Genomic DNA, 23,906 nt, shown 5'->3' with positions numbered 1-23,906 from the left:
AGCTGAGAGCAGTTGCTTAACCAACTAGGCCCCCTGGATGCCCAAGTTTTTACCTTTAAGTCCCTGCACCCAACATGGGGCTCAGACTCAGAACCCTGAGATCAAGAGTTGCACACCCCACGGCCTGAGCCCGCCGTCTCTCCCTCCTGTCCGTTTTAAATCCATAGGCTCTAGAGTCCATGGCTTCTCATTTCGGTTACTAAAACAGCCTTGGCTCCTCTTCCCTTCCGGTTTCGGCTTTCTACAATCCACTCTTCACTGCGAGGTTGTGTCTGTTTTTCTCTGCTTACAGTTCTTCAGTGCCTTGTTGCCACTTGAACTTTCTCAGTTTCCTAGGATGAGTAACACTACTGGCTAATTCTGTGCTAAGCGTTCTCTTACGGCCGGAGTAGGTAAGCACTGTTCCCTCCACTTCACAAGTGGGACACTTTGGAAAGGCTAACTAGTGTGATTTGTGCAGGGCAGACTTCGCCGGTGAGCGGCAGCGCACTTTGAACTCAGGTGCGCTGGGCCAAAGTCCTTCCAATCCTGACCGCTGAGCTGGGAGCCTTCCTAAGCCGGCCCTTGCTTCTCCGCCCTCTTTCCCCCACACCACTTCCTTTCATCCTCTCACCAGCCATGTGCAGTTCCTTCTTCCAGGGCGTGCTCAAAACTTGTTGCCTGAGTCTAAAACTGCTTTAAGGGTTCTCAGAAAACCATTTTTGACAGATTTTTGGAACACTGCAAATGTGTGAGACACTTTAGCATGTCCAGAATAGAAGAAGATCAGAGAATGAGACGTAGGAAAGGTAGAGGTAGTTTTCCATACATAGTTGGTTTTGAATTTCAAAGCTGTTGCATTCTTCACATTTAATAAAAGCTCAATACCTGCCTGTGTGAGAGGAAGATTAGACAAAGTGCAAACCCGCTTTATCAGAGCCTTTTGAAATCCTAATGGCCTTCACGTGGCTGTTCCTGGAGGCCCCTGTGTGCATTTTCTCAGCGGGGTAGGAGGCTTGAGCCTGTGAACACAGGGGACATAAGCCGCGGAGGATGGGCTGTGTGTGCTCTCTTGCACCCGATGTTATAGTATCACAACAGGCTAAATACCGCAGCAGATTTTTTGTAGAAAGAATACTGAGGTAAATGGAGTCATAGTTGATTTGGAATCACTTTCATTTCAAATATGTCACTTCATTTCTCTTCGTCTCTCTCCATCACCCCTTCCAACATGTTTTAAGGCAAAATGACCTTTATTCAATTAAAAATAAAAAAGCCTTTCCTCCATAGTTTGGAAAGGATGTGGTATTAAAAGAAAAAGATCATATGGATAGAACTTTCAAAAATATAGGTAAATATTTGGTTTTGGAAATGGTTGAATCTATAACTGGACTTGGAAGCTAATGTAATTATATACTTTTAATTAAAATTTATAGTTTTCTGTTAAAAAAGCAGGAGTTTTTGTGGGTTGTTTTGTTTTGTGTTGTTTTTACCATTCATGTATTTTAGAGGTAGGACATTCCATTCTGCTCTCAAAAGTTTTAATTTGCCATATTATCCAAAATAATCTTTTGCTATTTTCTTAAATAATAAAAATGCAAACTAATAGTTGATTTAATGAATTTTGTATTATATATTACAGTAATCAAACAATGTATGATTTGAAAAGAATGTATAACTTAGTGTTGATGAATAGAATACATAATAATTTTCCTTAATTTTTTAGGTAATTGCTTAAAAGTATATAGTGTATCTCTTTTCAAATCCCAGTAGCTATAGAACTTTATAAAATAAAATCAGTTTTAGTGGGAAAAATTATTCTTGACAGATTATTTAAAATGAAAACCTACACTGAAAAGGTCTCATTAATTGCTTAAAATAATAGTTTCAATAAGCAAATTCTTCTTGGACTGACCCAGTCACCTAGTCAGGTGACTTTGCTAAAGTGCTGAAAGACCCATCCTTTTCAGTTCCTGTACTATTGGAAGAAATCGGGGGATATGAATATTCTTTGTCCTGTAGGTCAGTATTACGGATTACTGAGTGCCAGACTGTGGTTTGTTTTAAATGATTGCGGTAGAAACTCAGCAGGGAGACCGGTCACTGTGAGTGAGGATAATTAGGAAACTCTAAGAAAGTAAAATCTGAAGCACGTCTTGAAAGTTAGATATGTTTGAGACTATAGCAGTGACAGCCTTCTTTTCTTGTTTCTTCTATTTTTTCTTTTTCCTTTTTTTAAATTTTAGATAGCAAAAGTTTTATTCTTTTCCCCTGGAAAGGGTAACTCTGAAATGGTGAAGTAGAGAGTAATGAAAGCAGAGACTCTTAGCTGGCTTCTGCAGACGTTTTCCTGGTTTGGGGAGTGCCACATGATTTCCCACTTACCTAGTAAGTTCCGGCTTCCTGGGATTCGTGAGGTGCTAAAGAGGCACGGAGGGTGCTCTGGTTGTGGGAATGGTGTGACTCTGAGCTGTGTGAGGTGTCAGAGGCTTCTATGCAGAGAAACGGTGACAGCAGTATTAGGAGGACTAACGCAGTGATCACAACTCACATGGACACTGTATCAGACACGTTAACTTTTTAAAAAGGGTCTAATATTTTTGGAGGAGCTTTCAGTTCCCAGCAACATTACTAGAAAGTTACAGAAATTTCCTGCGTACCCCCGGGGTCTTCACACATGCATATCCTCCCCCCTTACCAACATCCGCCACCAGAGTGGTACACTTGTTACAGCGATGAGCCTCCGTTGACGTGTCATAGTCACTTAGAGTCCACTGGCGTTCACTCTTAGTAGTGTAGATTCTGTAGGTTTGGGCCAACATGAGATGTATCATCATTATAGTATTGCACAGAGTATCCATTGCAGTGAAAATCCCCTGTAGTCCTTCTGTTCATCCATTCTCTCATCCTCAGCCCCTGACAACACTGATCTTTTTGTGGTCTCCATAGTTTCACCTTTTTTACGATGTCATACAGTTGGAGTCACACCGCATGTAGTGTTTTCCGATTGCCTTTTTTTCACTTAGTAATAATAAGCGTTTAAGTTTCCTCCGTGTCTTTTCATGGCTTGATAGCGCCTTTCTATTTAGGATGGACTAATATTCCATTGTGTGGATGGGTCATAGTTCATTGATCCATCCACCCTGAAAGACATCTTGGTTGCTTCAGAGTTATTATCAGTCAGAATAAAGCTGCTGCAAGCCTCCAGGTTTACCTTTGCTTACGTACAAAGACTGTTATGCTGGATTGTAAAGTAGTTGGTACTGAAGAATCCACCATATAAGTCTTCTTCCAAAGTGGGTGTATCATTTTGCATTCCCATAAGTAAAGCTTGAGCATTCCTGTTGCTCCACATCTTTGCCAGCATTTCATGCCATCAGTGGTCCAGATTTCTGCCATTCTCATAGGTGTGTAGTGTTGTCTCACTGTTTTCATTTGTATTTCCCTGATGTATGATGTGGAAGCTATCTCTGTATCTTTACTATGGTATCTGTAAGGCCTTTGGCCCAGTGTTTTAGAGTTCTTTGTATATTTTGGATCAGTCCTTTATCAGACGTGTCTTTTGTAAGTATTTTCTTTCAGTCTATGGCTTGCTACTCCTTCTCCTGAGATTGCCTCTCACACAGTGGAAGTTCAGCTTATCAGCTGTTCTTCCGTGGATCATGCACTTGGTGTTGCATCTAAAAAGTAATTGCCATTTCCCAAGGTCAGTGAGATTATCTCCTTCGTTATCCTCTAGGAGGGCTGTACTTTTGTGTTTTACATTTAGGTCCATGATACATTTTGTGTTCATTTTTGTGACGGGTGTAAGGTGTGTGTCTAGATTCATTTTTTTGGCATATGGGTGTCTGATTGCTCCAGCACCATTTGTTGAAAAGACTGTCTTTGCTTTTGCTCAGTCATTTGAGTAAATCATTTGGCTATGTTGGCTATATTTATATGGGTCTTTTGCTGGGTTCTCTTTTATTCTGATGATCTGTTTGTCTTTACCCAATACCATATGGCTTGACTATTGTAACTTCATACTAAATCGAAGTTGGGCAGTGTCAGCCCTCCAACTTTGTTCTCCTCCAAGCATTTATTGGCAATTCTGAATCGTTTGCCTCTCCATATAAACTTGAGAATCAGTTTGTTGATATCCACAATATAACTTGCTGGAATTTTGATTGGGATTTCATTGCATATGTAGATTAATTGTGGAAGAACTGACATCTGGACAATATTGAGTCTTCCTACCCATAAACATGGAATATCTCTCCATTTATTTAGTTCTTCTTTGATTTTGCTCATCAGAGTTTTGTAGTTTTCTTCATATGGGTTGTATGCGTGTTTTGTTAGATTTACACTGCCTGTGTATTTCATTTTTAGATCCTAATATAAATGGTATTGTGTTTTTAATTTTAAATTTACTGCTGATGTATGAGATAGCAATTGACTTTTATATATTAGCCTTATATCCTGCAACTTTGCTATAACCACTTAGTTTCATGAGGGTTTTTTGTAGTTGATTCAAATTTTCCGCACAGGCGTGTCATCTGTGAACAAAGACCATTTAATATCTGCCTGTGTAATCTGTATACTTTCTATTTCTTTTTCTTATCTTACTGCATTAGCTAGTACTTTCAGCACCATGTTGAAAAGAGGGTACGTATTTGCCTGTTCCTGATCTTTGTGGGGAAACTTCAAGTTTCTCACCATCAAGTATGATGCCACCCATAGGAAGTTTGTAGATACTCTATCAACTTGAGGAAGTTTCCCTTTGTTCCCATACTAACTTTTCGAGTCCTCACAGCAGTTATTATGAGCCGGGTGTTACTGTCTGTGTTTCACAGATAATGATACTGACACATAGAGAGCCAACTTAAAAAGTCACACAGCTGGTGAGGTGATAGAGCCTCTGTTTAATTTCTCAAGTCTGACACCAGTGCGTGATCTTGCCGTTCAGATTTGCTTGGAGAAGAGAAGATATTTAAGGTGGGGAAACTGCCAGGATTGTTTGGGAAGCTCCGTGGTAAATCTGAGTTATTTTCCTGATCTTTCTGAACTTTAGGGTTGTGATCTCAAGGCCACTTTCAGATAACTTCCTGGGAGAGGTAAGACGGAGTACTCCTTACCCCTGTGAGTTTCAGATGATGGAATTGGTGGAGTTCCAGTGCTCTGGGGTCCTTGTGAGGATGAGACCATGCCTTCTCCCCATCTTCCTCTGAGTTCATGTCCTCTGGTTCTTTGATTTCCTGTGAGCTCAAAATCAGAATTTTTTTTTTTTTTTGGGTAGAGATTTATTAATCAGTTACTCTATCTTTACCTTTCTTAATTTTCTTATACAGAAGTTTCTGATGTGGATATGGTACAGATAAAAATGGTGGTGTACCGAACACTGTGCTTTCTTTTTATGTTTGTTATTTTTAACCTTCTAGCCCTGCGAGCGGTTGGTGGTGGTACCCACACTGACAAATAGTCCACAGATTGCCTTAGCACCTGCTAGGTGCTATGGCAGTAATTTATGATACCCTGGGGAAACAGACTCAGGATTAAAATATTTAGTGATACAAGGGAAGAAGACATGAAGTTCTGACAGGTGCAGAGAATGAGAGAAGACTATAGAGGAAGAAGGACTTCCTTTTCTTCCTTTCCTTCTTTTCTGGCTCCCTTTGTTGTTTGCAGACCGTTACTCTTCCTGAGAAACCTGTGATCTTTCTGCCATAGTTCCTTTCCTTTTCGTCATCTTCTCCACATCATTCCCAGGTTTATTGAGGATCTGGTAGCGGACTGTCCACTTCTGTGAATGTGGGGATTTCAGTTTGTTTTATCTGTTCCTCAGAGCCTAGTACAGTGGCTGGCTCACAGGAAGGGCTGAATTCTTACTGAAAAAGTACATTTTTAAAACTCCCTTGACTTATGTACCCGTAGAACTTGAGCAGCCCATTCCAAAGACCAAGCCTTACACCTTACTGCTTGAGGCAGCTCCAACGCTGAAACTGTTTTTCAGCTGTGGATGTATAATACATTTTGGTTATTAGAAATTTAGAAAATGGATAGACCAAAAAAAATTTTTTTCACTCAGAATCTAGCTACCTGGAGGTGAAAGTGGGTCTTTTCCATTTATATCTTTCTCGGCTTTTTTTCCTATGCACATGCAAATGTATTTTTAACTTTTGGAGGAATCACAGTTTCATTCTGTGAAATCTTTCCGTGCAATTATTTATTCACTTAAAATACGAATGCCTGCTGTGTGTGCGTTGGAAATGGGCCCTGCAGCCGGAGCGCTGCTTGAGAGAGGCTGGCGGGCGAGGGCGTCGGGGCTGATGGCCACGCGGTGCTGCCCCAGGAAGCTCCGGAGTCTGTACCACCAGCCCGTGTTTTTACTTTGGAACTGATCTTTTTATTGTCAGAACAGTGTGCCGTGATGATGTTCTTAGGGTAGATTCAAAGAAGAGGAATTCTGGGTCGAAGACTATATTTTAGTCTTTTAAACTTGTTCTAGAGAACAGTTGAACCACTCTATATTCTCACCAGAAGGGTGAGCTAGTTTGTGTAAACACTAGTTTATCTGGATCCACACAAGAAAGTATGGTAGTTTTTTTTTTTAATGATTCTAATTTATATACCATAAAATTCACCCATTGAGTAAGTGTTCAATTCAGTAATTTTAAATAAATTCACAAAGTTGTGTAATTACTACCAGACTCCCCTTAGAACATTTCCTTTAGCCCGGAAAGATCCCTCAAATCTCTTTGTAAACATATCCCATTCCCGGTGCCAGTCCTCAGCAACCAGTAGACCTGTTGTCTTTCCCGTAGATTTGTTCTTTCTCCACATGTGAATGGAATCACGGATTCTGATGTGGTCTTTCCAGTTTGCCTACTGTCACCAGCATCCCTGTTGCAACATCTGTCATTAGCTTGGTCCATTTTTCTTTTTTTCTTTTATCTCTTATTTATTTTTTATTGTGGTAAAATACACATAAAAATATACCATTTACGGACGCCTGGGTGGCTCATTTGGTCAAGCCGCTGCCTTCAGCTCTGGTCATGATTCCAGGGTCCTGGGATCGAGTCCCATGGCAGGCTCTCTGCTTGGTGGGGAATCTGCGTCTCCTACCTGCCACGCCCCCTGCTTGTGCTTGCCCTCTTTCTCTCTGATGAATGAATAGATAAATAAAATCTTTAAAATGTGTGTGTGTGTGTGTATCATACACATATGTGTGTGTGTGTATATATATATATATATATATATATATACATACGCCATTAAAATTATTTTCAAGTGTAGAGTTGATTGGTATTAAATGCATGTACACTGATTGGCAGCCATCACTGCTGTCCATCTCTAGAACTTTTCTCATCATCTTGAAGCTCTGTGCCCGTTAAACCATAACTCCCCACCCCTGCTGCTCAGGAATTACTATTCTGCTTTGTGTCTGTGTGAATTTCACTATTTGAAGTTCTCTCTTTTTGGTGGTTCTTTTTTTAAAATAAGCTTTTAAAAATAAGCAGAAAGCCCAATTCGGGGTTCGATCCCAGGACCCTGAGATCATGACCTGAGCCAAAGGCAGAGGCTTAACCCACTGAGCCCCCCAGGTGCCCCTCCTTTGTCTTTTTGAAGATAGCTGTCCGGATGGTGTGGAGTGGTATCTCACTGCGGTTGTGATTTATATTTTCTAATGATTAGTGATGTGGAGTATCTTTTTGTGTATTTATTAGTTGTGCACTGGTATGTCTTCACTGGGGATACGTCTGTGCAAGTTCTTTGCCGGTTACTGGGCTGGATTTTTTGTTGTTGCGTTGTAGGAGTGCTTTATGTTTTCTGCATATTAATTCCTTACCCAATAGTAGCACTTGCACATAGTTTTTCGTCCCTCTCTGTGGGCTGGCATTCTACTCTGTTGATTGTGTCCTTTGATGGATAAATTTTTTTATTTTGATAATACCCAAATTATCTATTGTTACGTGTGTTTTTGGTGTCATATCTAAGAAATCATTGCCAAATCCAGTGTCCGATCTTTAGCCCTATGTTTTCTTATAGGAGTTTTTTACTTTATATGCTTAGGTCTTTGATCCATCTTAAGTTAATGTTTGTACGTGGTATAAATAAGGGTTGAACTTCATTCCCTGGCATGTGGAGATCCAGTTTTCCTACCACTGGCGCTTGAAAAGACTGCCCCGCCCCCCATTAAATGGTCTTGACTTGTCCCTTTTTGTTGCCAGTCTGCGTTCATCGTGTACATGTATATACTGCAGTTACTGCTCCACCTGCCGGGGGGGCGCACGGTGGGTTGTTTGCAGCTTTAGGCTTGTCCTTGTGCTGCTGTGAACATGTATGTGTGAGCTTTTGGGTGGCGTCCGTTTTTGTTTCTCTTGCATAGACACCCAGAAGTGGAATTACTCGATCATTGGTAACTGCGAGTGCAACTCTGTAGGAGACGGCAGAGTGTTTTCCTAAGCTCCCACAATCATTCTGTCCCCAGCAGCAGTGCACAGGACTTCCTTTTCTCTTTACTCTCACCAGCACTTGGTGCGGTCAGTGCCTGTAAGATACGGAGTGGTAGCTCCCTGTGGGGGACGCCTACTTCTCAGAGGACGGCAGACCCCTCCCCCGCAACACATGGGATGCGAGTGTCGGTCTTCTGGCTGGAGCCTCCTGTCCCTTCCGGCTCTCCTTTTTTCCCACCACTCAGTCCGAAGCTTTATAAGCCCCCCCCGTCTCTTGTTTCTTCCTTCCTTTCGGCTGCAGGTCCGTCTTCAGCCACTTTCTTACGTTGCTAATCTTGGACAGGGGCAGCCGTGTGTACCCACTGCTTGTGAACCTGAGCAGTTGCTCCCACCAGAGCAGGTCACATACAGTTATGGTTTGATACTGCTGTGAGTTTTTCTGTAACTTTTTGTTTTGATTGAATTTCAAATTTAGCATAGAAGTTGCATGAATCGTACAAGGAGCTCCTGTTTCTTTTTCCCAGATTCTCAGTCTTTATGCTTTGTCCTATTTGTTTATCATAGTCCTTTCTTGGTCTCTTTTTCTTTCTGTCTGCATTTGTGTATGTATAAATATACGCACACTCTTTCCTGACTCACTGGTGTAAGCTGCAAACTTTCTCAGGTTGCAAAGCTAATAAGGGGTCAAGCAGGGATTTGAATCCAGATACTTGTGTGTGTGTGTGTGTGAGAGAGAGAGAGAGAGTATGTGTGTGTGTGTGCGTGCGCACACGCACACGCAGTGTCTGGCCCGTACTTCCGGTGTCAGGAGATGCCTCTTGAATGGACCAGAGAGCACAGTTCCCACATCCCTTCTCTTCTTGGGGTTTTGGCATGTGCAGGTGCTTGGGGATTTGGAGCCCGGCTCCCTGGGTTGGGGTCCTTGCTTTCCTCCTGCCTGCTGGCGGTTTGTCCCCAGCCGCTTCCCTGGTCTCCCTCAGGCTCTGTTTCCTCATCTCTGCAATGGTGGAGTGAGAGCTCCTGCCTGGGAGGGATCTTGTGAGGGTCAGAGGGGACAGTACAGGGAAGCCACTTATCACGGACCCTCTCACTTCTGTTTGTTGCCTGTCTTGGTCTTCTGACACGGCTCCCCGCTTCTCTTCGTCCACCCTGCCCCACGGGTGCCCCGCGATGGTTTTCCTGGCAGAGCTGATAAGACGTCCGGCATTTGGTTAGCAAACAGAGAGCTCTGGAGAAGGGTCTGGGCCAGAGTCCTCTTTAGACTTGCTCCGAGCTCCTAGTTAGAGCTGTGAGACCGAAGCCTCGCACGAAGAGGCAGGTGACAGGTGCGGGATTTGGCAATCCAGTTCCCGGAGCCATGGCACTGTTCAAGCACATGAAACTGGCATCCCAGTTTGTGAAGATTTTTGATTGCCCTTCTAAGTTTCCGGAATATTTCAGAAACAGCAGCTCTTTAAGGCCCCACAGAATCCAGGGTCACGCATGTGGAAGCAGCACAGAAATTTGAGGTAGCCTGACATGTCTGCCCCTGTCCTGCACGCCTCTCAGAGGTACATGTTTTCCAGCAAAGTCTTGTGTCTTGTTGTTGGATCACACAATCTAGGTTTTTCTTCAGAGGAGAAGTCTCTGCAACAGGCGTGACCCCGTTTGGCAAGTAGAAGGAACAGAAAGTCATCAAAGCAAATAATTCCAAAGTAAGATTTCGCTGGTCTTGTCTTTTTAGTCAGTAGACTGTGTAGAGTAAACCTGTGGGGGGCGATTGGGGGTTTTTAACAGTGACGTAAGGGGGTGCATGGGAAACTAGAGGCTGCGTGGAGGGAAGGGGGAGCGGCACCGGCACCTCTGAGGAATCTGCCCGTCATTTGCTGGTCTGTGTGTGCTTGAACCCTAAGCCATCCTCACTCTTCTGTAACTTACTTTTCTTGGAATAATTAAATACCTCTTTGAAGGAGATGGTTATGAGCACCTCTTGTCTGATTGTTTTCAGCCCATGAGTTTCATTTAGGTAAAAGTTTTAATGTTAATGTTTTGTAATGCTGTCTTAATTTCTTAAGAGAATCAAGAGTGAAATATTTTAGAGAAAAATAGCACCGAGGGCTGCTGATTGGTCATCAGTACCCTTGATCTGTTTGTCAGTGTCTGCTGAGAAACGGGTCCCAGCTTTCCGTGTGGTATTCTCTGATGCTGTCATCCGTGTATTTGAGAAGCACGGATGGAAAGGTTTTATAGGGAAATCGTATTTGGAGATCAGTTCAGGAGAACTCTTCAAACCTGCTTTTCTCTTGAAATTGTGAATCCTACTCTCCTTGGGTCTTCGCTTTGGGCTGACTTAAAGCCAGGTCCTGGAGACTCTAACTTCCTCGCGGTGTATTGAGGCCTGCGCTGGAGTCAGTTGGACTTTTTAATATTGAAGACCAAGGAGCTGTTACAGGACCCATCGTTGACAAAGTATAAACAGTTCTTGGCTGAATGCTCGATGGCTTCAGACTTTGGTGGCGAGCAGTTTATTTTGTGTTTTATAACTACACCAGAAACCGGAAAGTCTGGCCTTGGGATGATGGATTCAGGCCTGCCTAACATTTCCAAGTCAGTATCACGAACATAGGAGCTTCAGTTATCAAGATGATCTCTGCGTGATGCGGAGATCCCAGTCGACGCGTGTTCTGGGGTCGATCACTCCTAAGTAGCTCTAAAGCTAATACGTTCTGCTTTTGTTCTACTTTTGTTCCTAGTTGAGGAAGATCTGAAAGTCAGTCAAGTCACCAGTACTTCCTTTGGCAGCCGAGGTGGTGCGGGTATACGTGCGGGTATTTTAGTGATGTTGCGTAGAGACTGGTCCGCGGACCGTGCTTGTGTACAGTGAGCCCTGGGCGCCGTCCGTGTCCCGAAGAGAAGGGAGAGAAGGGAGGAAGCCTTACCCACAGACTTCTCATCTGATGGGCTCTTGTAGGTTGCTGTGGATTAATCTGCTGACTGTTTAATGGCCTCGAAGGAAAAAAAGTTGCTAATTCAGATCGGTTTAGTGTGTTCTACACTGTTCAGTCGTTCTCTGATTGATCCCGAGCATTAAGATGAAAAAGACTGGTAATTTGGTTTTTACCTGGAGATTGAGTTTCCTCTGATGGGTCTGTAAGAGACTCGGGGTTGGTTCTTGTGTGGGTAAGTGCAAGTCACACGTTGATGCATTATGTGAACATTTGAGGGCCTGGAATACCTGTTTAATGCAGCTGTGTCAGGTGTTAGAAATAAAGTGGAAAGACAGATGGCTTCTAACATTTAGTGTTATCAAATTGTTATGGGCCAAATTAATAACTGGGTTTAACTTTGAGAGGAAAGGTGACTTATGTATTAACATGTGCTGTGTTTCTTAGCAGTGCTGTTTTGGTATTTACTTTTCTCCATATAGTTTATCCCACTTGCAAGAGATAGTATTTATATGCAAGATAATTGTTAACTGGGATTAATGAAAGGCTTTGTAGAAAAAAAGATTTCATGATTGCTGGAAATTAAAATTCCATCCTGTATTCTCTGTGAACAATATAATAAACTAAAAATAGTATTTAAAACATCAGTCGTTCAGGGGCACCTGGGTGGCTCAGTCAGTTGAGCGTCTGCCTTTGGCCCAGGTCATGATCCCGGGGTCTTGGGAGCCCCCGAGGGGGGGGCCCCCCTCCTTGCTCAGCGGGGAGCCTGCTCCTCCCCCCCACTGCTGCTCTCCCTGCTTGTGCTCGCTCACTCTCTCTGTCAAAGAAATAAATACAGACTTTAAAAATAAATAAAATAAAACATCAGTTATTCAGTAGTAACATTTTTTATTAGATGGGTAGTAACAATTTATTCAGACTTGTAAGTGGTGAGAATTAGGGGAGAAAGCAGCCCACCTAACTCACTCAGGCTGGGTTTGTGTCTTCCATGGTCTCCTCCCCACAGCTCTGCAGAGCAGCGGGCGGATGAATGGGTTCACGAAAGGTGTGTGCCTGGGAGTGCTGTATCTTGGTAATGTTGGTCTGACCATTACACTAAGAGAATGGAGAAAAATTGTTTAAGTGGAAAGGCTACTCAAAAATAGCTATTATTTTGGGCATTTGAACTTCGTGGTAAACAAGTTAAAATGTTTGAAATGAATTACAGTTTTTTTTTTTTAAAGATTTTATTTATTTATTTATTTATTTGACAGAGAGATCACAAGTAGGCAGAGAGGCAGGCAGAGAGAGAGAGAGAGGAGGAAGCAGGCTCCCTGCCGAGCAGAGAGCCCGATGAGGGACTTGATCCCAGGACCCTGAGATCATGACCTGAGCCGAAGGCAGTGGCTTAACCCACTGAGCCACCCAGGCGCCCCGAATTACAGTTTTTCTTAAAAATACTTTTAAATTCCTTTTAAGTTCCTGAAGAAGTCTCTTGGCTCAAATTACCTAGTTTACTATAAGTTTATCTTTAGGTTTTATATTTGAATACTGGTCATTGATCTTTTTCAAGAGAAAAATCTTTTTTTTTTTTTTTTAATGGAAGCTTTGATTTGAGAAAACTATTTAGGGACATGAATTATTTTGTAACATAACTGTAATGACTGAGCAAGGCAGTGTGAGCAAACTGCTTTCCCTATAGTTTCTGAAGAATCAGTAGACATTCTGAAGCAATTCCTGATGAAAGGAAGGAGCTGTATTGCCTTTATTTGGGAGGCAGCTTTTGTTGAAATGCAGTAAATTCATGTCAGTTTTACTTGAAAATCTAGGACCAGGAAATAATGTTTAGTAGAATTTGTTAGAATTGTAAGCTCCCTCTCCCCAACTTTGAAAATTGATGGTGAATTTGTTCAAGCTCCTATTCATGCCTTATGCTTGTTGTAAAATAATAACACGTGTTATTTATAAAGCAATCCCAGGGGTGCCTGGCCGGCTCCGTCAATGGAGCATGTGACTCTCGATCTCAGGGTGGTGAGTTCATGCTTGTTGGGCATAGAGCTTACTTTACTTTATTTTTCTATTTTTATTTTTATTTTTTAAAGTAGGCTCCATGCCCAGCGTAGAGCCCAACACAGGGCATGAACTCATGCCCTGAGCTGAGATCAAGAATCAGATGCTCAACCAACTGAGCTGGCCAGGCACCCTGTGCAGAGCTTACTTTAAAATAAAAATAAAAAATAAATGAAAAGCAGCCCAGGTTGATCTTATTCAAGATACCAAATCGTTTTCAAGGCAGTGATAAGATAAAAGAAGTGGATAGAGAGAGAAGGTAAGAAAAGGAAAGTTTGTTTCTCTGTCACATCTAAATGAGGACGATTAGTTAGAAAGTTTTTTTCAAGATAGTAAAAAGTAAAATAATGACTTAATAGTACACAGATACTTTCAGGACCTTGAACTCATCAGTTATGTGGCACCTCTTCATGTAACTTCAACTTGTAATATTTATCTTGTACCCCACATAGCTATAACTCACTCACATCTTAAATCTGAATGGCTGTTTCTTTTGTCCTATTTCATGAAATCAGCTCTACTGATGTATGTTTGCATGCAGTGACATTTACTAATTTTTAGCATGCAGCTTTAGTTATGACAGATGAATGTATTTACGCCACTGTTGTCGCGGTCATGTTGTGGGGCATTTGTTACCCAGAGCGTGTCCTCATGTCCCTTTGGAGCTAACCTCCTCTCCCACCCCTGGCCCCTGGGCCTCCATTCTGTCTGGTGGCTATTTCTAGCATTTCCTCTGATGTGGATCACACACCAGCCGATCACACGCCATAGTGCCCTGGAGACGTAGCCGCGTGGCCCGCTCATTGGGGCTTCACTTCTTTCCTTGCTCAGTAGCGTTCTGTGGCGCGCATGTGTCACAGTTTGTCCGCTCACCAGTGGACGCCGTCCGGATCGTGCCACCGCCTACTGGCATAAATAAGGCCGTCGTGAATGTTTGAACACAAGCCTGTGTGTGCACATGCGTGCAGAAACCTAGTGGTTGGGGCTTCGCTCAGATGTCAGTCTCCGTCTCATAGTTTTGGGAGGGAAGACAGAAAAACCTTATACAGACCAAAATATAAAATTTGTCCTGGAGAAAAAGCTGAATTGTCAGCTGTTATTCTCTTATTCTTTATACCTTTGTTATAGTCCTTGTCTTTTCCCTTTCCCCGAGAAAAGCTACTACCTTTGATCTCTATAAAACCTCTTCTTAAAATGGTATTCCTTATTTAAAACTCTCTTGGAAGAATAAGCTGAATTTTAGATGGGCTTGTTGAACTGTGGCTATTTTACAGTACTTCTGTCCCCTACCCCTTTGTATCTCTACCTCATACTAAGTTTTATTTTTTGGAGCCTTTTTTATTTCTTTCTACAGCACCTCCTCTCTGAGAGTTGGGAGTTACATAGTGTGGTCTGAGAAGGGTCTACATAAGAAGCTACAGGTAAAGGCTTATGACATTTTATGTATATATGTATATATATATATATATATATGTATATATATGATAGGAGTTTGCTGGAAATTCAGCTGCAGGCTCTGTTTGTCTGACTTAATGACTAATGAAGCGTAATATTTACTAACAAATGTATGCTATAATCTCCTTGGCGCTGTGGCTCAGAGTCAGTTTAGAATCAAAGGATGCCTGAAAACTGGCTTCATGCCCTCCCAGATGTGTATGTATATATACAAATGTCCACAGACACATTCTATGCTACCTTTTTTTTTTCTTTAAAGATTTATTTATTTGGGAGTGGGCAGAGAAGGAGAATCTCAAGCAGACTTGACACTGAGCACTCGTGACCCCAACATCATGACCCAGGCCAAAACCAGGAGTCAGATGCTCAATGGACTGAGCCACCCACCTTCCCCTCACATCCCGTATTTCTTAAATTGGGGATTTGGGCTTCAAAATTGATTTAAATTTTAGATTTGAGTTATCATCTTTCACAAGGTGGATTATTCTGATTCTTTTATTAAAAGGGCATCAACCTGCAGCATTCAGAGGCTACAGTTTGAATTGAGATCAGAGGAAGGTTTAGAAAGCTAGTGCATACATTGGTGGACAGAGGATTTCCAAATGTGCTGCGTGAGAAAATGGTTGTCAAACACAGGGAAGAGGTTGGCATAAAGTACCTTCTTTGCCTGTTTTGACATTAGGCATCTGTAAGGGCCTGTTAAGTGCCTTCTTTAAACAAGGTGGTGTTTGCTGTTGGGTTACAGGGATTAATCTGATAGGGAGCCTGCCCCAGAGGAGGCCACGCTCTGTAACAGAGCTGATCTGGAATTAGCTAAAGAACAGTAAATACTGTGCACGGGGTGCTTCGGCCTGATGGGAAGTATACTGACTGTGAGAGACTAAAATTCATCCCTTCTTCCCTGGTCATCTTTGCTCCGCCTTGACTTTCTAAATTTGCTGGTTTCTACCCCTCCACTTCCTGCCTTCTCTGTTAGACTGTGAGCTAGAGTTTGAATTGAGATCAGAGGAAGGTTTAGAAAGCTGTTGTAAGACCTCTCCCAACAGAGAGACTGCTCTTCTGTGCCTCTTGACAAGCAGGGGGAAGGGAGTATGGGTACAAGATGCAGATTGTCCTGCTGTAGTCATCCATGCCCACAGCTGTGAGTCTCACAAAGACCCTGCAGTAGGCGAGGTAGAGGACGGAGGAGGACTAACCAAAGGGGAACGTGGAGGGAGAAATAGGCCAGACACCGGGGAGGAAGGCGAGCGGGGTGTTAGCAGTGGGCGCGCGTGGGGCCGTTCTCACTTTTCATGTTCCCTCTCGCTGTTTTCTTTGCTCCTTCCTCTTTATTTTATGACTTCACGCCACTACAGTGTGTGCGTATTACCCATTTCGGGGCTGGCTAGCTTCTCCGTGATTGACATCTGTTAGCTTGTCTTTCCAGGTGCTCTGTAGTGAATGTGTGCTTCGTCAGCGTTTTATTGGCATTATCGAGTTTTATTTGTTTGGGGAGGGACATTTATTCTACTGTTTTCTTGCATGTTGTTGGTCGCTCATCTCCTCCATTGGTTCTGCTTTGTAAGCAGAAGTTAACTGATCGTGGAGTTTTCAGCGAGTTCCCCGTTGAAGAGCAGTTGCTCGGTGGGAGAGGTCTGTTTCCCTCACCGTGCTGTGGTCTGGGGAAGGCTGTGGCAGGCTGATATGGTCGGGAGGAGGCAGACATGCACAGGGCTTAGATCCATGGAGTCAAACCTGTCATCAGTGTGGATGGCACGTGTCACGCAGCACCCAGCATTGGATGTCATAAACCCGAGCACTATGACAAGTCACTACCTAGGTGGTCAGATGACTTTGGATTGCTGTCGGATTGGACTTCGAGTATGTAGAGATCAGATTGGGACAATGACCCACTTGATAGGTATTCAGAATCTTTAGAACATCAGCTTCAAATATTTATTTTTCTTACGTTTTATTTTCACATTTATAGAAAGTTACATTGATAATACACATAATTCCCATATACTCCTTGGCAAGATTTGACCACTGCTAACCCTTTGCCACATTCACTCTTATGCTTTATTATATTATTTTTTTCCGGACTGTGGGACCATAGGTAGTGTGCATCCTGTCCCTTTACCACATCATATTTACATATTCTGACAAGGCCAGTCTTGGATTTTCAGCGGTAGTTCAGTTACCAAGTAAAGGAAATTTAATACTGATCCGATAGAATTCTCTACTCCAGTCCACTTTGGGATTTCTCCCTTTCTCCCGACATGTCCTTCCTTCATTGATCTTTCTCCAGTCCAGCATCCAGCCCAGAATCCCTTCCTGCGTTTACTTAGCATGCTTCTCTGCTCTCCCTGAGTCAGGAGCGTTTCTTTCCCCTTTCCTTGTCTCTTAGGACGTTGGCATTGTGTGAAGAGTGACCATTTACTGACAGAGTCCCCTCAAGCTGGGCTTGTCCGGCGTATCCTTGTGACTCAGTTTAGGGGCTGTGGCGTTGGCAGGGTTGTGTCACTGGCGATGTGTGCTCCTCCGTGCGTCGTGTCGTCGGCAGCCTGTCCACCTGTCCCGTTAGCGGTGATGCTCACTTTTGATCTTTCGGTTGAGGTGGTATCTGCCAGGTTCTTCCACTTAAAGCATTATTATTTTTCCTTTCACAATAAGCAGTGTGTGGGGAAGTAACTTCGAGACTCGGCGCACACGATTCCCTGTGAGACCTGCACCCACAGTGAGTTTGACCTTGCCACGGTCATTGTGTTTGACCTGGTCACTGCGGCGGCGGTTGAGGTTCAAGTACGGAACGGCGCAGACTCCGTGGTCTGGAGGGCGTCTGCTCCAGCCGTTGGGTTCCTTCGCTTCCGAGAGGGTCTCATGTTGAGCTGGAACCTGTCTTCTAAGACTTGCACGTGCGGCTGCAGATTCTGTGCTTTGTACCATGTGAGATAAGCCCGCTCTGTTTCCCTCTTGAACGGTCCTTCAGAACGCGTTCCTTTGTGACTTTTCTCTAGGTTTCTCACAGTCACGTCTTATGACAAAAGATCTTCCTGAACTTGTAGCCATCCCGTTGGTTGCACGGTGGCATTCATTCATTAGCACCACCCTTCCCGTGGGGAGCCACGTCCGGGTTCCCGTTCTCAGTGTGGCTCATCAGGACACGGGACTGCTGTTGCTGTGATCTTAGCTGATTCCTGAAGCCCCAGGCTTTGGAGGCCAGTACGTCTGGATGCAAGGCCTGTCTCTGCCTCTTAGCTCTGTGATCTTCAACAAGTTCCTAGCGTCTCGAGACTGCTCATGTTGCATAATCTATACCGAGTTGGTCATCACTGAGCCCACCTCGTAGGGTGGGATGAGGAGTAAGCGTGCGTGTAAACCCGCCAGGACAGGCCTCCTGCACCGGGCTCAGCCAGAAAGCAGACTCCGGTGGTACAGCCCGAGATTTGTTCCATCCTCGTTAGCGGCTGATGGTAGACTCCCTCAGGAAGCTTAAGTTCTGCCGCAGCAGGGGGACACTCTGGAACACATGGTTCAGCTCCTGTGAAAGGTACTCTGTAAAGTTACAGCTTTCATGAGGCTTGAATTACTTCCTAAGTCATTTCTTTGCACAGTATAAGGAGAGTATAAGCATGCCTCTTTTAAAGCAAAACAAATGTATAGTACCTTATTTCAGTGTTAATACTTTAAATGTTAGTGAGATTTAAGAATTGGGATGTACTTCTCATGGTATTTCTAAATCATGTGGCTATTATAAATAGTAAGTTTACTCTGTGGCGTGCTAAAGCATTTCCTAAAACTTTTTGTAGAAATTTGATGCCCATGCGACACATGTAGGGGAAGTAGTTACGTGTGTATCCCAGGACATTTTGATCGGATGAAGTTCTGTTTTCCAGACAAGCCTTCTGACACTTGATCAATCTGTAGCAGTAATGGTACTAGAGCAATGTGAACCTGTGGGTAAATGTGCTGTAAACGTTCATAATAAATGTCGGAAAACCTGGCTCTTACTTCGGTCGGAGCAGGACCAACGATCTCATTCTCCCTACCCAAGAGGGTCCCAGGGGATGTTGTTGGGGCCATTGGAGTCATTCCCATTGACTGTCTGGTTGTAACGGTCGTTCTTTAGTTCTGGCTGTTCATGCTAAATGAATTAAACTTTAGAGAAGTGGAAAAAGACCTAGTTTTGCTTATTTGGGGTATGAATGGCTATATAAAAAATAATTCTTGCTCACCTCGCCTGGGGCCAGGTGAAGAAGAATCTCTGGTAAAGTTACATATTGCTGTATTTTACGTTGGTGTCAAATAGCAAGTGAAATGTTTTTATTTCTTAATTTTATCTCAATAGCCCTCTTTATGTAGCTATAATAGTGAAAGCACTCCTTAAAATTTTAGACAATTAAAATGTACACAGTCAATTTTAACTGTCTCAACTCTGTTTCATGTTAAATGTGTTACAGGAATGAATCTGAAGTCTGCTGCGGTAAAACACTGAAGGCTTTACAATGTTTTCTTGCATAAAACTCAGACTTTAAGTAGCTGCTTATGAGGCTAGGGAAGGCAGGAGGCTAATGTGTGTCTCGAGATACAGGACAGCTGTTTGCCCATCAACCTCAACTGTGTGAGTAGACTTAATGCATAGACCTAGGTCGCTGGGGGTAGTTAAATCTAAGTGAAGAAACACTTAAGTCAGCATGATGACACATTTCATAGGGTGTTTTTTTCTGGTGGGTAGGAAACGGAGGGTGGAGTGGGTGGTAGATTTTTATAAAATATTTTTGAGAAAAACCGTAGCTAAGTATCATTAGTGACCATGCATCTTTTTTTTTTCCAGAATTATTTTAAGCATTGGAATTTGCATTACTAATCTTACAGTGAAGCAAAAGGTTATAATTCTTAAGATTGCAGTTTGTTTTGTAGTTGGTTTCAGACATTTTATATTACTATATTTACCAGATAACCATAAAAATGTATTTTGGGAATATGATGTTACATATTAATGTAGGAAATTGCTCTTGGGAATAATTTCATAATTTAAATTACAGTTAAATTTCATAATTTTTAAATAGTTCTTTTGAACCAGAGAGAGCATATACTTCCAAATAAATAAACTCCTGTTCCCTAGATGCAGTTTGGAAGTTTTTTAAACTTGCCAGCTTTTTATGTTTTAAAAGTGCTTTGGTAATCTTAAGTACCTGTTGAAGAAAAAAATTCTTCTCCTTTTCTTTTAGTAAAAGTTACTGCCTTAGTAATCAACTTGAGGCCAGCAAGGGTGGGAGCTGATTTTCCCCCCTCATCTCCCCTGGTTGTGTTTTTATTTTTGTTTTGTTTATTTTTTTGTTTGTTTTTGTTTTGTATTGGGTGTTTTTTTCCTACATGGATTTAGGAATAAGACTTTTGAATGGCTTCCCCCCTTAGAAGAACACATGGTACGTATAGATGAGGTGATTAAAATACAAGACATTGATGTGAGCAAAGTGATGGGCATATAGATGAAACTTGACAAAATCTTACTAATTGTTCAGGGACACATGGAATGGAATGAATGGTATTTTCATGAAGATGAATTTACTTTCTCTTTCACATCGCAAATGTCTTAGTGGAAGGAAAGTCGGGGTTGACAGTCTTTAGGATCGACGAATGAGAAGGCGTTCAGGAAGCCTGTGAAGACTGCGCCCCGAGCGTGGCTGTTCTCGTGAAAGTGGTCAGGGGGCACAGGGCCGAGATAAAGGGTATGTGGCCGCCTCTCAGAGCAGCGGAAAAGTCAAGGTTCCAGTGTGCGACTATCCAGGGGTTGTCTCGTTCCTGGTCCTTCAGCAGCTCTAAAGAAAAACTCTTAGAATCTACTCCTGTCGTGGTGACCAAGGCCTGCAGTGTGAGTGTGAACTCTGCAGTTGGAGCCACGTGGCACCTCACGGCAGAACCGGGTGCTGCTGCTCTGTTCACGGCACCCCCGGCACGCTTCCCTCCCCTCTCTCCAGATAGTGCCAAAAGTGAAACTCCAGGTGCAGGGAGCCTGCAGAACCTATTGACGAAGCGTTGATTTTGAAGATGAGATCGGGCAGAAAGGACACACAGTAGGGAAGAGAAGCTTCTGCAGCCCTGGAGGGTTGAGAAGGGAAGTTGTGCGGTGGTCGATCGGTCCCGGGCTCTGGTGCTCCTTGCACGTCTCTGAGCCCCCCTTTCCGCGTTCTGTGTTCGTCTGGTGCCGCGCAGGTAGAGGATGGTGCTAAGAAATGAGTGAACCGTGCTGGTCAGGAAGTGCCTGCTGGTGGCACATGCACGCGGCCCTGTAGAGCCTCGCCTCTGTCCCGTTCACCCTGCCCCTGCGCTGTCACCCTGTCACTGATCTGCTTGCACATCTGTGACTGAGTGTCGCCCAGGTCACTGTATCCTGACTTGTGCTGCTGTCCTTTGCAGTGCACCTTAACCTTGAGCTGCTGGGCTGTGGAAGGCCCTGTGACGTGGCGAGGGCTGAGGCCTTGCGGGGTCGGGTCCCAACTCTGTTCCTTGTCATGGCGTGTTTTTTTTGAGCAAGTGATTTAAAACCTTTCTGTGCCTTAGTGCCTGTAATCTGGGAGGCAGACATTATCATTTGGTGTGGGATCTTGAGTGAGCGAGTCATTAATACCAGGAAAATATTGTTACTACTGAACTTGTTTCTTCTTCAAGAAGAGGAACACTGAGTAGTATATTCATCCTCAGAGTACATTTTAAAGGCTTCAGGACTAAGTTTGGAGACCATGAAGTAAGGTATCTTTGGGCTGGTCTGGCAGGAGCCATTGCCCTGGTGGCAGAAAATCCTCAGCTGGCCTGCATGCCGCTCCTGCTGGCTGTGCGCACCCGCCCTGCTGCCGAGTCTTGGCGGCCGCAGGTGCCGCTGGATTTTCTAGGGCTTTGCATTGAAGGTATGTAGTGAAGCTACATTAAATATGACATTTCTCGGTGACACAACACTCTTGCTTGTCTGGAGCACAAAAATGGGCTCTTGCATCAGACTTAAGTCCACGAAGGAAGAGGAAAGAGGCGAAAATGTTTTTTGAAAAATCTTGGTGAAGGGTAGGTATATTCCCTCCGGTGTTAGGTGAAGTGATTTTTAGGCAATTTATAAAAGTCCTTACAACATTTTTACAAACACAGAGGAGCAGTGTTCCGAGTGTTGAGTTCTGTCCGTAGTGACCGCTGCGTGGTGAAGTGGGCCATCTCTGATGTTCAGGGGCCGTGGAGCGCTTTGCGATCTCGGGGCACGTTGAAGGGCGGTGGCGTGGTGGTACGTGAGTCTCAGGTACGTGAGTCTCAGGTGTCTCAGGAAGGACTGGCTGGCAGTTTTGTTGGGGATGTTTCTCTCTGTGGGACGATCCTCCTGACGGCTCAGAGTGGTCTGGATTTCAGCCTGATGCTCCCTCTTTATGTTTAGAAATAGTGCAGGAGCTCGGGGGTGTACCAGGAAGTAGAAACACAGTTCTGGGTGGTAGAGGAACACACTGTTCACTAGCTTCTCTTCAAGGAGCAGAACGCAGTTGGACAGATACCTGTTCTAACTAAAGACAGTCTAAAAGAATGAAAAAACCGTATGGAATTGCAAGAAGTTTATGGCCTTGGTGTCTTTTTTATGCTGCAGTGTTCTGCCTCTTCCCCATCCCCACAGCTGACGTAGGGTTGGTTCATGGAGTCGGGATCAGCCAGGTCTAGTTAGCTCGTCTGGAGGTGTTCCCGTCGCACAAGCAGGACAGGAACTTGGAGCTGTGGGCAGTGCAGAGTGTATGAAAGGGGGGCGTCCACAGGGAGGCAGTGACTGGCCTATCTAACTTCAGTTTCCTTAACTGATTGAAAAGCAGAGCTTGGGGGTGTGATCCTGTAACCTCCCTCGTATGGATACGGCGGGAACTGAAGGAGATACCTCCTGTGAGGCCCTAGCACAGGGCCTCGTGTGTGGCGACAAGAGCTGGCATCTTCAGTGAGGGCTTACGCGTACACATCTGAAGTGAGTAGCCTTCTGATCTGATTTTTTAATTTAGGGAACAACTCTGGAGAATTTAAGATGGAATGACCACCTCTGGAAACCTAGGCCACATATCTTAAGCCAGAGGGGGAGTGGCCTCCGAGCTGGGCTGGTGGTCTGGTGGCCTGGTCACCTCTAGAGTGTGGGTGACGGCCTCTCAACCCCGCGCCCCACTGGCTCGCCGTCTGGCATCGCGTGCTCGACCCGGGGACTTGGAGCGGATCACCCGGATTTGTTCCTTTCAGGTATCTTGCCTGTTCGCAGGCCACTGCCTTCTCTGTACTAGCTGCTCGGCAGAGGAGTCCGGCGGACGGCTTCTCATTGACACGTGTGCCTTGACGGGCACGGGTTTTGCTTCTTGATAGCATACCTGACCGCTCCTTGTTTCTCCTGCCATTTTTCCCTGAAACGGACCATTTTGCTTCCCATGTCATACAGCACGAACGTTTAAAGTTGCCCGAAATCCTTTTCAGAGCAACGGGAGGTCCACAAGCAATGGTGGTGACGTTCGTGACCTGCTGGCGGTGCCCTCCCTCCCATCCCAGGCTTCGGGATTCCCTGTGGTCTGCAAGTCCGCACGCAGAGCCGCTCTCACCTCCAGAGCTCTGTCCTGGGCCCGGGGGAGTCGCCACCCCGGTGAGACACGGCCTGCCGTTACCCTTCCCGCACACTCGGGACACTAAGGATGAGCCCTCGGTGACTTCTTCGCTGGCAGTTGTCCGGAATAGCGTGTGTCCTTTCAGGAGCCTCTGAGAAGAGTCTCAGAAACTGCGCGCTCTCCCTTGTGGTCCGGAAGTCGGGCAGCCCCCGGGCTCAGCGGGCGGTGGCTCTGCTGGCAGGTGGTCACGGTGTGTGGGGAGGGCGCCCCTTGTGTGCCAGCCCGCCGCTATCTGCGGCCAGTGTGGGGTCTCAGCGCGATGACGGCCACTGCCCCCAGCACATGTCACACTTCACGGGGCACAAAGGGTTCTGCAGTCATGGTCTCTCGTGCTGTCCCCGAGTCCTGCAAGTTAAAAACGACGGGTCATCACTAAACGTTAACACGAGGAACCGGAGCCCTGATCTGACCTGAAGGCAGCAGGGTCA

The 23,906-nt window shown here is 44.4% G+C and overlaps 1 protein-coding gene across 9 annotated transcripts in view; it reads left to right on the top strand.

Moving 5' to 3' along the window:
- ZFAND6 (zinc finger AN1-type containing 6) overlaps positions 1–23,906 on the top strand; it is a 63,090-nt gene that overhangs the window by 13,636 nt on the left and 25,548 nt on the right. For 2 of the 9 annotated variants that reach the window (XM_082734348.1, XM_082734351.1), the window contains exon 2: positions 19,279–19,439. The exons of 6 other annotated variants lie outside the window; for them this stretch is intronic. The gene's annotated coding sequence lies outside the window, so the exon portion shown is untranslated. Of the gene's footprint in view, positions 1–19,278; positions 19,440–22,778; positions 22,803–23,906 lie in introns of those variants that run through there. One more of the 9 variants, XM_082734350.1, reaches the window with a different exon arrangement.

This window comes from Mustela nivalis (genome assembly GCF_964662115.1).
Source record: "Mustela nivalis genome assembly, chromosome: 6".
NCBI lineage: Eukaryota > Metazoa > Chordata > Mammalia > Carnivora > Mustelidae > Mustela > Mustela nivalis.
The sequence above is the reverse complement of the archived record's forward strand: the minus strand, read 5'-3'. Positions and strand labels throughout refer to the sequence as shown.